The sequence below is a fragment of the Littorina saxatilis genome, linkage group LG6 (genome assembly GCF_037325665.1).
Source record: "Littorina saxatilis isolate snail1 linkage group LG6, US_GU_Lsax_2.0, whole genome shotgun sequence".
Classification (NCBI taxonomy): domain Eukaryota; kingdom Metazoa; phylum Mollusca; class Gastropoda; order Littorinimorpha; family Littorinidae; genus Littorina; species Littorina saxatilis.
The window spans coordinates 5319070-5330920 of record NC_090250.1 but is presented as its reverse complement, the minus strand read 5'-3'; positions in this window follow the sequence as shown (position 1 = coordinate 5330920).

Below are 11851 nucleotides of genomic sequence, written 5' to 3'. Positions count from 1 at the left end.
GATTTTGTAACACGAAAAATATAGCCTTTTTTCCTTTCCTGGATGGTTGCATTTAGGTTTTTTCCACACAAATAACCCGGGGGTCCCCCCTCCCCCCTTCCCCCCCCTTTCCCTCCACCCCTCCCATTTCTCGCTCATGGGATTAGCAACAGGACAATCTTCTCTAATTTTCCTGTATCAAAGCAGATTATGATCGTCTGTTTTTCACAAATTTCTGCCATTTTTGACTAATAGAACTCAATAACAGGAAAACGGCTGTGATTCTTTTCCGGTATCAAGCACATGTTCCACTTGTTTAAACCGACAATTTCCGTCATTTGTGGCTGATGCGACGTAGTAACAGCAAAAAACACCCAGTATTCCCTTTGCTGAAGAAATAACAGATTTGGATCATTTAGTCTTTTTCACAGATGTAACTGAAGGGTTTCTGGTATTAATTGTGTGCAGAATTGGGCTTAGTAACAGCAAATAGAGACCTTATTTCTTTCCTGCACAAAAGCAGATTTTGAATAATGTGTTTTTCAGCAGTAGTAACCCGAGGATCAGGCCTACTCTGTGTTTGTCTTTTCCCGACTGATGACACTTGAAGCTATATTCTAGCGTAGGCCCTCGATAGGCTCAGTTAAAGACACACTCCTTCTCGTAAAAACAATTTGGCTCACCATCTAGTTGTAGTAAAATTGATATTAAAAGTCCCACGGTTTTTTGCCATTAAGGACTTGAGTGTTTGTCCGCTTTTTGGCTCACCATCTCAGATCTGGTCATTTCATTTTCATTTTCATTTTCATTTTCATTACTTTATTGTCCCATCGCTGGGAAATTCGGGTCGCTTCCTCCCAGTGGAAAGCTAGCAGCAACGGAGTCGCGCTACCCAGGTGTCTGCGTGTTTAGGTGTATTCAGCCACCTGCACTTATGGCACAATGACCAAGGTCTTTTACGTGCCATTGTGATGACACGGGGGTGGGACATGGCTTCCGTCTCTGGGTCTGCACATAAAGTTGACCCGTGTCCGTCCCGGCCCGAATTCGAACCTGCGACCTTCCGATCACAAGTCCAGTGCTCTACCAACTGAGCTACCGGGCCCCCAGGCTTGTAAACGGAAAAAGACCATCCCTCCACGTGGTCACAGACCAACAAGTGAACAGTTTGAGGGCGCTCTGTGAACAGTGGAAATGTGTTAATGAACTCATTTGAGAAAAGCCACTAATGGCTTTTAAAGAAAATAATTCATCAAAATACTTCAACTCATACCAGCAAGCAGTGAGGGTGTTGAATTTGGCAATGTGACCAAGTGGAGGGATGGTCTTAATAGATGTAAAAGCTTGGTGAGTTCTGAGTTGTTGATCCCAACTACTTTTACGAGAAGGAGTGTGCCTTTTAAGGATTTATCTGCATATCGATTACTAGTATTGTTTTTACACCCCCGGTATAGGGGTGTGTATAGGGTTCGGTCGATGTGTTTGTTTGTTTGTGTGTTTGTGTTCGCATATAGATCTCAAGAATGAACGGACCGATCGTCACCAAACTTGGTGAACAGGTTCTATACATTCCTGAGACGGTCCTTACAAAAATTGGGACCAGTCAAACACACGGTTAGGGAGTTATTGGTGAATTAAGATTCTACAAGGACTTATAGAGGGACATATTAATGGTCAAAGGGAAATAACCTTCTCAGTTGGTGGCAGTGAGAATGGTAAGGACGGGGGTGTTTTTCCTACCTCGGAGGAATTTCTTGTTTTTCCTGTTTAAAGCCTTCCTTCCTTCCTTCCTTCCTTCCTCCTTTCCTCCCAACCTTCATCCTTCCTTCCTTCCTTCCTTCCTTCCTTCCTTAATTCTTTCTCCCTCTCTCGCCTTCTCTTCTCTTCCTCTTCTCCTCATTTCTTTCTTTCGTGATTTTTGTTGACTTTTTGGGCATTCGCTGGGAACACGAAAGACACATAAGGTACTGAAACAAATCCAGATTGCACAAAACAGCAGGCATTTAAAGATGTTCACGGTTTGTATTATATCAGTAAACGTTGCAAAATAGAGAAAGTGAGAGAGAGTGTGCGCGCGCGCGCTGTGTGTGTGTGTGTGTGTATGTGTGTGTGTGTGTGTGTGTGTGTGTGTGTGTGTGTGTGTGTGTATGTGTGAGGATAGAGAGAGAAAGACAGAGACAGAGACAGAGAGAGAAAGAGAGAGAGAGAAATAGAGAGACAGAGACAGAGACAGAGACAGAAACAGAGAGAACGTTCGAACGAACAAACAACGTATAATATGACCTCGAATAATGCTGAGGACCTAATTTCCAGTCCATCCCATCGATATGCAAAAACAGTGCCTATATTCCACGAAAAGTGACCAAGGTTACAAGAATACTTCTTCTTCGTCAGCGTTCGACGATTGTGTTTATTTAAGAATACAACACCCTCGATCGGTATGGCACCACGTTTCGAAAATAGAGCTCTACAAAGTAGGCCTATGTCAAATCTCTCACCGGGGTACACAGGTCAAGAACAAAGACCTATCATCATTCGCTATGCAGATAACCTCTTTTAAAGGTCAAGGGCGAGAGATTTCGAAAGTAGGGTTTTCCCAAAGTGTTGTCAGTTTCAGTACGATACTGGATTTACGTGTACAAACATGTTGGTTTCGGATTTTATCAATGGTGTTGAAATCATGTCTCGTGACAGCTGAACGTGACCATGAATGAAATGTTGGACCCTATTTAGCTTTACTGAGATAAGAAGGTAGAAATGGAGTAGCTCTATCTGCCACGTGGTTAAGAATGTTAATATTTGATGTACAGCTTAGACCGCCACAAATATTGAACACGTGTGAGGATGGGGTTGCAATTGGTATGTTAACTTACATACTCTCTCGCTCTCTCTCTCTCTCTCTCTCTCTCTCTCTCTCTCTCTCTCTCTCTCTCTCTCTCTCGCTCTTTCTCTCTATCTCTCTCTCTCTCTCTCCCTCGCTCTGTCTCGCTCTCTTTCTCTCTGTCTCGCTCTCTCTGTGTCTCGCTGTCTTTTGCTCTCTCTCTCTCTCTCTCTCTCTCTCTCTCGCTCTCTCTCTCTCTCTCTCTCGCTCTCTTTCTCTGTCTCTCTCGCTCTGTCTCGCTCTCTTTCTCTCTGTCTCGCTCTCTGTGTGTCTCGCTGTCCCTTGCTCTCTCTCTCTCTCTCTCTCTCTCTCTCTCTCTCTCTCTCTCTCTCTCTTTCTCTCTCTCTCTCTCTCTCTCTCTCTCTCTCTCTCTCTCTCTCTCTCTCTCTCTCTCTCTCTCTCTCTCTCTCTCTCTCTCTCTCTCTCTCTCTCTCTCTCTACCTTTCCCTCTGAACATTTATCGTGAAAGCAAATACATTCACACAACAACTTGCAGTCAAAAGCCAATCAAATCCACTCAAACGATCTTGCGAAATGAAATACAAACAGAGAGACGAGTTTTCAACGGTGTCAGATAACCAGCACAGTACTCGGCAAGGTGAATGCGAATAGGTCACCCTAAATATGTGCCAAGTATATATATACTAAATGACACGAAAGAAGTTGTTTGTGAATAAAATGCAACGTGCAATACTAGATCAAGATCTTTGGCACTGAATTTTCGATAAAAAGACTTGGCCAAGTCTTTGCGAAGTCGATTTTAGGCTCATTTGAGAACCGCCTTTAGAGGAATAGAAATGTACGTTTCAACAGCGGCCAAAATCAACTTCAGGACTAAACGGATCGCGTGCGAATAGGTCACCTTGTATGTGTGCAATCTTGATACTTAGTTGCACGAGGCTAGTTGTGTGTGACGGAAATACGATGTGAACTTCTCCATAAGAGCATTGATCTCGTAAGATGACATCGCTTATTCAGCAGTTTAGCTATAGAGAGACGTGCAACTGACAACACACACCTGACAGAGTTACAAAACTTTGGCCCTACTATATACATTTTTGACAAATTTTTGAGTACTAGTTCTGTGGATTTTGCCCTATTGGTTAATATAACTTGCTTTTAACTTGCTTGTTTTTGTTTGCCTGTTTGTTTGTTTGTTTGTTTATTTTCTTGATGCTGTTGTTTGTTTGATTTTATGTGTGTGTGTGTGTGTGTGTGTGTGTGTGTGTGTGTGTGTGTGTGTGTGTGTGTGTGTGTGTGTGTGTGTGTGTGTGTGTTTTGCTTTTCTCTGGTTGTTGTTGTTGTTGTTGTTGTTGTTGTTGTTGTTGTTGTTGTTGTTGTTGTTGTCGTATTTATGATTTGTGAAAATGTTGGATACAATGTTGTTCTTGTGTCTGCTTTTCGGTAGATGCCCCCACACACATTCACAACTTCCCACTACACACAGCATAGATACTTTCTTTATCATCACAAATTGTATACAACCATTCCATTATATCTATGGCGTCAAGTCATTTTATACATCAACCTGCTGTGAGCGGAAGTAATTTATTGTAGTCTCTGCCACCCCCGCCAGACGGCGTAAGTAAATTTGCATAAACAGCAGCTGCCCGAATGTCTTATGATTGGATCTTTTACAAATGGTTTTGTATCCTGGATTTCAAGGTATGCATAGACAGGATCTTGCTGATTGAATAATTCTTTGCAGTATATGTCCAAGTCAGACGTGGTTTTCAACCAGCAAAATAAAAAGAAAACAAGAACAGTAAAACTCCGTGACGTTGCAAAACTTTAGATTTATAGAGACGGATTCTGTCGTATGATTGGTCTTCACTCAGGCGCAAATGTAAAACAATTGGTGGGGAGATAAGAGGGGGAACTCTCGGTTAAATAACTGCACTTCAGTATTCTTTTCCGTGGCAAATATGTCCATACTTGCCTTAACTTGTGATTTGCTTGCCACTCTACTCGAGCTTTTAAGCAAACCTTGACTGACAAAAGCACTGACGGAAGGCAGACAGCACCACAAACACTCGAAACACTGCTGCAGATGAGACTCCTGTCCTCTCCAGCCTAACCAGTGGAAAGGTTCGTACGTATACCCGGGGTAAAGCTTTCCGGAAGTTTGCTTACCTGCAGCGAAACTTCTTCAGTTTACCTGGCATTTAGGAGTGTCCTTGGTTGTTTTCTCGCTTTGGGTCTTAGCGAGCACCTGTTACAGTACCGCTCACGCATACCCCGATCTCCCAGCAAATTAAACTGCACCCCTTATTTCGTATCTCGGGTAGAGAGCGTTTTTAGAGGCTATCAAGTACAAGGATGCGCTGATTTGAATTCAGGGTTTTGTTGCGTTTCCATACGACGAATTAAAATACATTTACACCTTTTTGAATTGATGGACAGCACAACATCAACACACACACACACACACACACACACACACACACACACACACACACACACACACACACACACACACACACACACACACACACACACACTCAAATCATCATTTAAGATTAAATTACGCTTTAGAAACTGCATATCTGGCGGATAATATCACTCAACATGGTAATAATTGTAAACAATTACAAAGGAGAATATGAATCTGTCTCGTTGTCAGAAACCATCCGCAGCATGTCCTCGCTCCTTGGGCAACAACTCTAAACTCGCTCCTTGGGCAACAACTCTAAACTCGCTCCTTGGGCAACAACTCTAAACTCGCTCCTTGGGCAGCAACTCTAAACTCGCTCCTTGGGCAACAACTCTAAACTCGCTCCTTGGGCAGCAACTCTAAACTCGCTCCTTGGGCAACAACTCTAAACTCGCTCCTTGGGCAACAACTCTAAACTCGCTCCTTGGGCAACAACTCTAAACTCGCTCCTTGGGCAACAACTCTGAACTCGCTCCTTGGGCAACAACTCTAAACTCGCTCCTTGGGCAACAACTCTAAACTCGCTCCTTGGGCAACAACTCTAAACTCGCTCCTTGGGCAGCAACTCTAAACTCGCTCCTTGGGCAACAACTCTAAACTCGCTCCTTGGGCAACAACTCTAAACTCGCTCAGCTTCCGTAAGTGTCTACAATTGTACTACGACAAAAACATGAATGAATTATACCTTGTTTTTAAACATCGTCAAATAAAGTCACTATCAACTGTGACTTAAAGGAGTGTATGCATGGCGATCTAAAAAGAGAACGCTTTGAGTGTATGCGATTCAAAAGCCACTCGAAGGCGGTCTAGACTAAGAATGGGTTTCGGCGGAACAAACAGGAAACTGGGTTAACGGTCTCAGGTGTGTGAATTTGGAAGTCGCCGGCTGGGAAACCCAGTGCGTGGGTGGCTTTGTCGCAAAAACAGCCGTGTATCTGGGGTACGTGTACCTTTATTTGGTATTCAGATACAATTGCAGCTGAGGTGGTGGGTTGTATTGTGAACGTTTTATGAATGAAAAGACTGTGTGAGTGTTATGTGGTGCAATTCGGCCGTCTGGTTCTGTACGACCCCTCTCTCTCTCTGTCGCTGTCTCTCTCTCTCTCTCTCTCTCTCTCTCTCTCTCTCTCTCTCTCTCTCTCTCTCTCTCTCTCTCTCTCTCTCTCTCTCTCAAAAAATCATCCCTCCTATACCTCGCATAGACCTCTACAAATCGAGCTTAGCCTTCTCAGGAGCATTTCTCTGGAACTCCTTCCCCCAACAGATAAGAAATGCAACTTCAGTGAAAATGTTTAAGAGACAGTCACGTTCACACATCATTCGTGAATGAAATGTCTTGTTCGATTGTTATTTTGCTAAACATTTTGTACAAGTGTTAACGGCTGATCTTTTGTTTGTTTGTTTGTTTGCTTAACGCCCAGCCGACCACGAAGGGCCATATCAGGGCGGTGCTGCTTTGACATATAACGTGCGCCACACACAAGACAGAAGTCGCAGCACAGGCTTCATGTCTCACCCAGTCACATTATTCTGACACCGGACCAACCAGTCCTAGCACTAACCCCATAATGCCAGACGCCAGGCGGAGCAGCCACTAGATTGCCAATTTTAAAGTCTTAGGTATGACCCGGCCGGGGTTCGAACCCACGACCTCCCGATCACGGGGCGGACGCCTTACCACAAGGCCAACCGTGCCGGTCAACGGCTGATCTGAGCAACTTCATTCCCAAATGAAAGATATAACTATGTCAATATAATTCTGTAATTTTTGAGTTCTCCTTATGTAATTCCTTAAATGCACATTGTGTTGCATTCCATACAATGTATTTCTGTATTTTATATGATTCAATCTATATTTTGTACGTGGGTCCGTCTTTACGTGTTGTATAAAGGACAGGTTGGAAGAATAGGCTTTGCCTAAAACCTTTATCCTTTTGTAATAAAGTTCTGAGTTCTGAGTTCTCTCTCTCTCTCTCTCTCTCTCTCTCTCTCTCTCTCTCTCTCTCTCTCTCTCTCTCTCTCTCTCTCTCTCTCTCTCTCTCTCTCTCTCTCTCTCTCTCTCTCTCTCTCTCTCTCTCTCTCTCTCTCTCTCTCTCTCTCTCTCTCTCTCTCTCTCTCTCTCTCTATTATTTTCTCTTTCTCTCTCTCCCTTTCTCTCTCTGTCTCTGTCTCTTTGTGTCTCTCTCTGTCTCTGTCTCTCTCACCTTCTCTCTCTCACCCTCTCTCTGTCTATGCCCCTTTGTAGCTTCTGTATGTCACTCCCTCTCTGTCTCTGTCTGTCTGTCTGTCTGTCTGTCTGTCTGTCTGTCTGTCTGTCTCTCTCTCTCTCTGTCTGTCTCTCTCTCTCTCTCTCTCTCTCTCTCTCTCTCTCTCTCTCTCTCGCTCTCTCTCTCATAAAGAATTGTCGTTCTCTCTCTCTCTCTCTCTCTCTCTCTCTCTCTCTCTCTCTCTCTCTCTCTCTCTCTCTCTCTCTCTCTCTCTCTCTCTCTCTCTCTCTCTCTCTCTGTCTCTCTTATTCTGCTTGCCTTTCCATCTATGTCAGTCTGTACACGTGTGAACGCGTGCACGTAAGTGCGTGAACGTAGGTGGATAAGTGCGTGTACATGATGTTTTTTGTTCGTGTTTTTCTGTGCGGGAGAAACTACAAAATAAAAGTGAAATATGGCTCAGATTGTTTATTGCGCTGTTGACGATTTGTGAAAGTGCATTGGGTCAAAGTTAAACGCCCAGTCCGTCGTACACAAACAAATACAAGATAAAAAATATCCAGTATCAAGTGCTGTTCAAAAATAGATAAGAAAGAGAAGCTAAGACATGATTTGCTCAGATGAATATCGAAGGTACTTCCATGCGAATTAATTAGATTAAAAAAATGACATTGAGATCACATGCCAGATTGATACTTTCGGAATATCGAAAACGGGCATTCGGTTATATGCTTACAGTTTAAAGAAAACCGTCGCAATTAGAACACGATCTTTGATTATTGGAGGCAATTCCGTTCAAAGGTGGAGAGAGAGAGAGAGAGAGAGAGAGAGAGAGAGAGAGAGAGAGAGAGAGAGAGAGAGAGAGAGAGAGAGACAGACAGACAGACAGACAGACAGACAGACAGAGAGAGACAGAGACAGAGACAGAGAGACAGAGAGAGACAGAGACAGAGACAGTGACCGAAAGAGAGAGGTAAAGAGAGAGGTAAAGAGAAAAATCGAGAGAGACAGACAGACAGACAGAAAGACAGACAGACAGACAGACAGACAGACAGACAGACATTAAGCAGTGAGAGGGAGAAAATATAGAGAATGACAGACACAACAGAGAGAAACAGACATACAGAGACAGACACAGACAGACACAGGCAGACACAGACAGACACAGGCAGACACAGACAGACACACAGACAGACACAGACAGACACACAGACAGACACAGTCAGACACAGACAGACACACAGGCAGACAGAGCAATATTGTCCGCGTAGAGATAATGCTAAACTGAAACGGCATGAACACCTTTGAAGCAAACACACAATCAGTTTTCGTCATGTAGATTTGAAGTAGTACGTGTAATGTGACTTTGAGAAATGTACTAAGGGCAGGAGCTACCTTCAAGTACACTTTTTTTTTCTTTCAAGTCATTTGACCACAACATTCACAACACAGAATTTGGTGTGCTTTTGCTTCAATGTATGAAGAATAATAGTATGTGATCAAAAACAAAATGTGCTTTAGATTGACTTAGTAAAAATGATTAAATGAAAAATACAATTCATTATGGATGACAAGATAATTTTCAAAAATATTCATTAGAATGATTTGGAATTTTTCAGAAATGTATAAGACATACTAAAATATGTTGTGTTCGAACGGATTAGTTGTGCGAAGGACAGTTAAAGAGATACACATTTTCTATGTGTTGAGACATTTTGTACCCACAAAGTCAACATTTAGAAAAACAATATCTAAACGTTGTTCCAACATATCAAAGATAAACATCTTACACACTTGAAAGCCAATTTTAGATCAAAATATGGGGAATAGTTTTGAAATTAGACTGGCATCCATAAAGTAACATGATTCCATTCATCGCTTTTCTTATTTTTTATCTAATAATTTTTGCAAAGTCAATTTAGAAATAATCTTTTATTTTATCATGTACTATTATGTGTCAAACATTGCAGCAAATGCACACCAACTTTTAACGCAAACAATTTTGTTTCAAGAATGTTGTGGTCAAACGAAAAACGGTGTTTGTTTCATGGTAGCTCCTGCCCTTACAAGGGGAAATAGCAGTTCAAAGTTAGCCCTTGTCATACACATAACTTTATAAAACACGGACTTTCTTCTTTGTGCAACTTGCGAAAGAAAAGTTATATTTTATGCAAAACAAGACAAGACAAGACAAGACAAAACAAGACAAGACAGTACAAGACAAGACAAGACAAGGCAAGACAAGGCTAAACGTCCGATCCGCTTAATAGAAATCCGGTAACGAAAACCGCTTGTTTTTCAAAGTGAAATGATTTCTCGGAAATACTGATTTCGACGGAAAGACTGTTTGTATTATTGAGCGAGGACACATTCTTGCGTGCAAAACACCATAACATTTTATTTTATTTTTATGAACGCACACGAGGAAAATATTATTGTAACATTCTGATGTTACATTTAAGTTTGACATGAATGAAAAACAATATGTAACACACAATAGAGAGAGGGGGAGGAGGGAGGAGGGAGCCGGAAGTGGTTGGGTGCGGAGGGGCAGGAGGGGGGGGGGGGGTCAAGAGGGGAAGAAGGGAGATAAATCAAGAAAGAAATAGAAGGCAGCTATGACAAATTGTCAGTAAAAAAAGAAAACAAATCATAGCCAATACGTGGCTGTTGATTTCAAAATGACAAGCAAAAGGATGATACAGTGTTGCAATATTCATGTTAATTTAGTTTATATGCACTTTATGGTCATAGAATAATAAGTGTTAACATAACACAAAATATACAAGATGGGTATATTACCTCGGTTTGCTAAAGTTATCAATACATTTAAATTTACTCGTGAAATTAAGCCTCTTTTCTCTCTCTCTCTCTCTCTCTCTCTCTCTCTCTCTCTCTCTCTCTCTCTCTCTCTCTCTCTCTCTCTCTCTCTCTCTCTCTCTCTCTCTCTCTCTCTCTCTCTCTCTCTCTCTCTCTCTCTCTCTCTCTCTCTCTCTCTCTCTCTCTCTCTCTCACACACACACACACACACACATACACACTGAGACACACACACATACACACACGCGCGCGAGTTTCGTTCTTTTCTTAAACATGCTCACGGCTACAGATATAACTGACCATTATTGAAGCCAACCACTTGGAGTGGCCTTGTTTTCGGGTCATCGTCTTTTCAGTTGTATCAGAGAGGCCACAGCGTTCGAATTTCGATTACAAACTGTCACTGAACTGTCTGTCAAAAACCTGACAGCCAATCAAAACGTCCTCAAGTCTGGGTCACAGGACCAGTCTATTGTGCCACAACTGAGGGATGAAAATGTGTGGATATAACCCTCGAACTTTGACCTTACTTCTACAAACCAATCACTTACCTTTTGAAGTCGCACTCACATAAAGGAGAGAGAGAGGGGGTGAGAGAGAGAGAGCGAGAGAGAATGAGGGAGAGGGCGAGGGAGAGTGAGTGTGAGAGAGAGAGTGAGAGAGAGAGAGAGAGAGAGAGAGAGAGAGAGAGAGAGAGAGAGAGAGAGAGAGAGAGAGAGAGAGAGAGAGAGAGAAATAGTCAATCTGTTCCTTACATTCAGTATGACAATCTTTATAGCAATGTATTATTTTTTTTAAACGATAAAGTGTGTTTAGTTTGGTATAAAAACTGGTAGCAGCCACCTTGTAGAGTCCTACTTTGGGTGTAATCCACCCTTAAAAAACACGCGATGAAGTTGCGGCACTGATGGCTGACCATCAATGTGGCGGGCCACTTCCGTTTTCTGACGCCAATGTTTTGGTTTTTGAGAGCAGACGCATCCCATGATTTGACACGTCATTACAACGCTCATGTAGAGAAATGTCACTCATCAGTCAGAGAGAGTGAGTGTGTGTGTGTGTGCGTGCGTGTGTGTGTGTGTGTGTTCGTGAAAGAGAGAGAGAGAGAGAGAGAGAGAGAGAGAGAGAGAGAGAGAGAGAGAGAGAGAGAGAGAGAGAGAGAGAGAGAGAGAGAGATATTACAAGTATACTCACACTGTAAGGTCACGAGCGCATTTCTGGGGAAATATGTCCGGAGGAAAAAATCCCATTCCTGTCAGTACAGTGATAATAATATGAACAACAGGCGGGACCGAACGTGACTGAAAATTAAGGAATGCGATCCGTGTCTGAGATTTGAATCCTAAAACCATTTAGCAAAGAAAAGGCAAGAAAAAGAGTGAAATAAATGCATTAACTCCATGAATCTTGAATTTTCTCAACCACAACAACAGCAACAACAACAACAACAACAACAACAACAACAACAACAACAACAACAACAACAACAACAACAAAGGCTTCGTGTGAACGGTGTTTTTTTACGTAGAT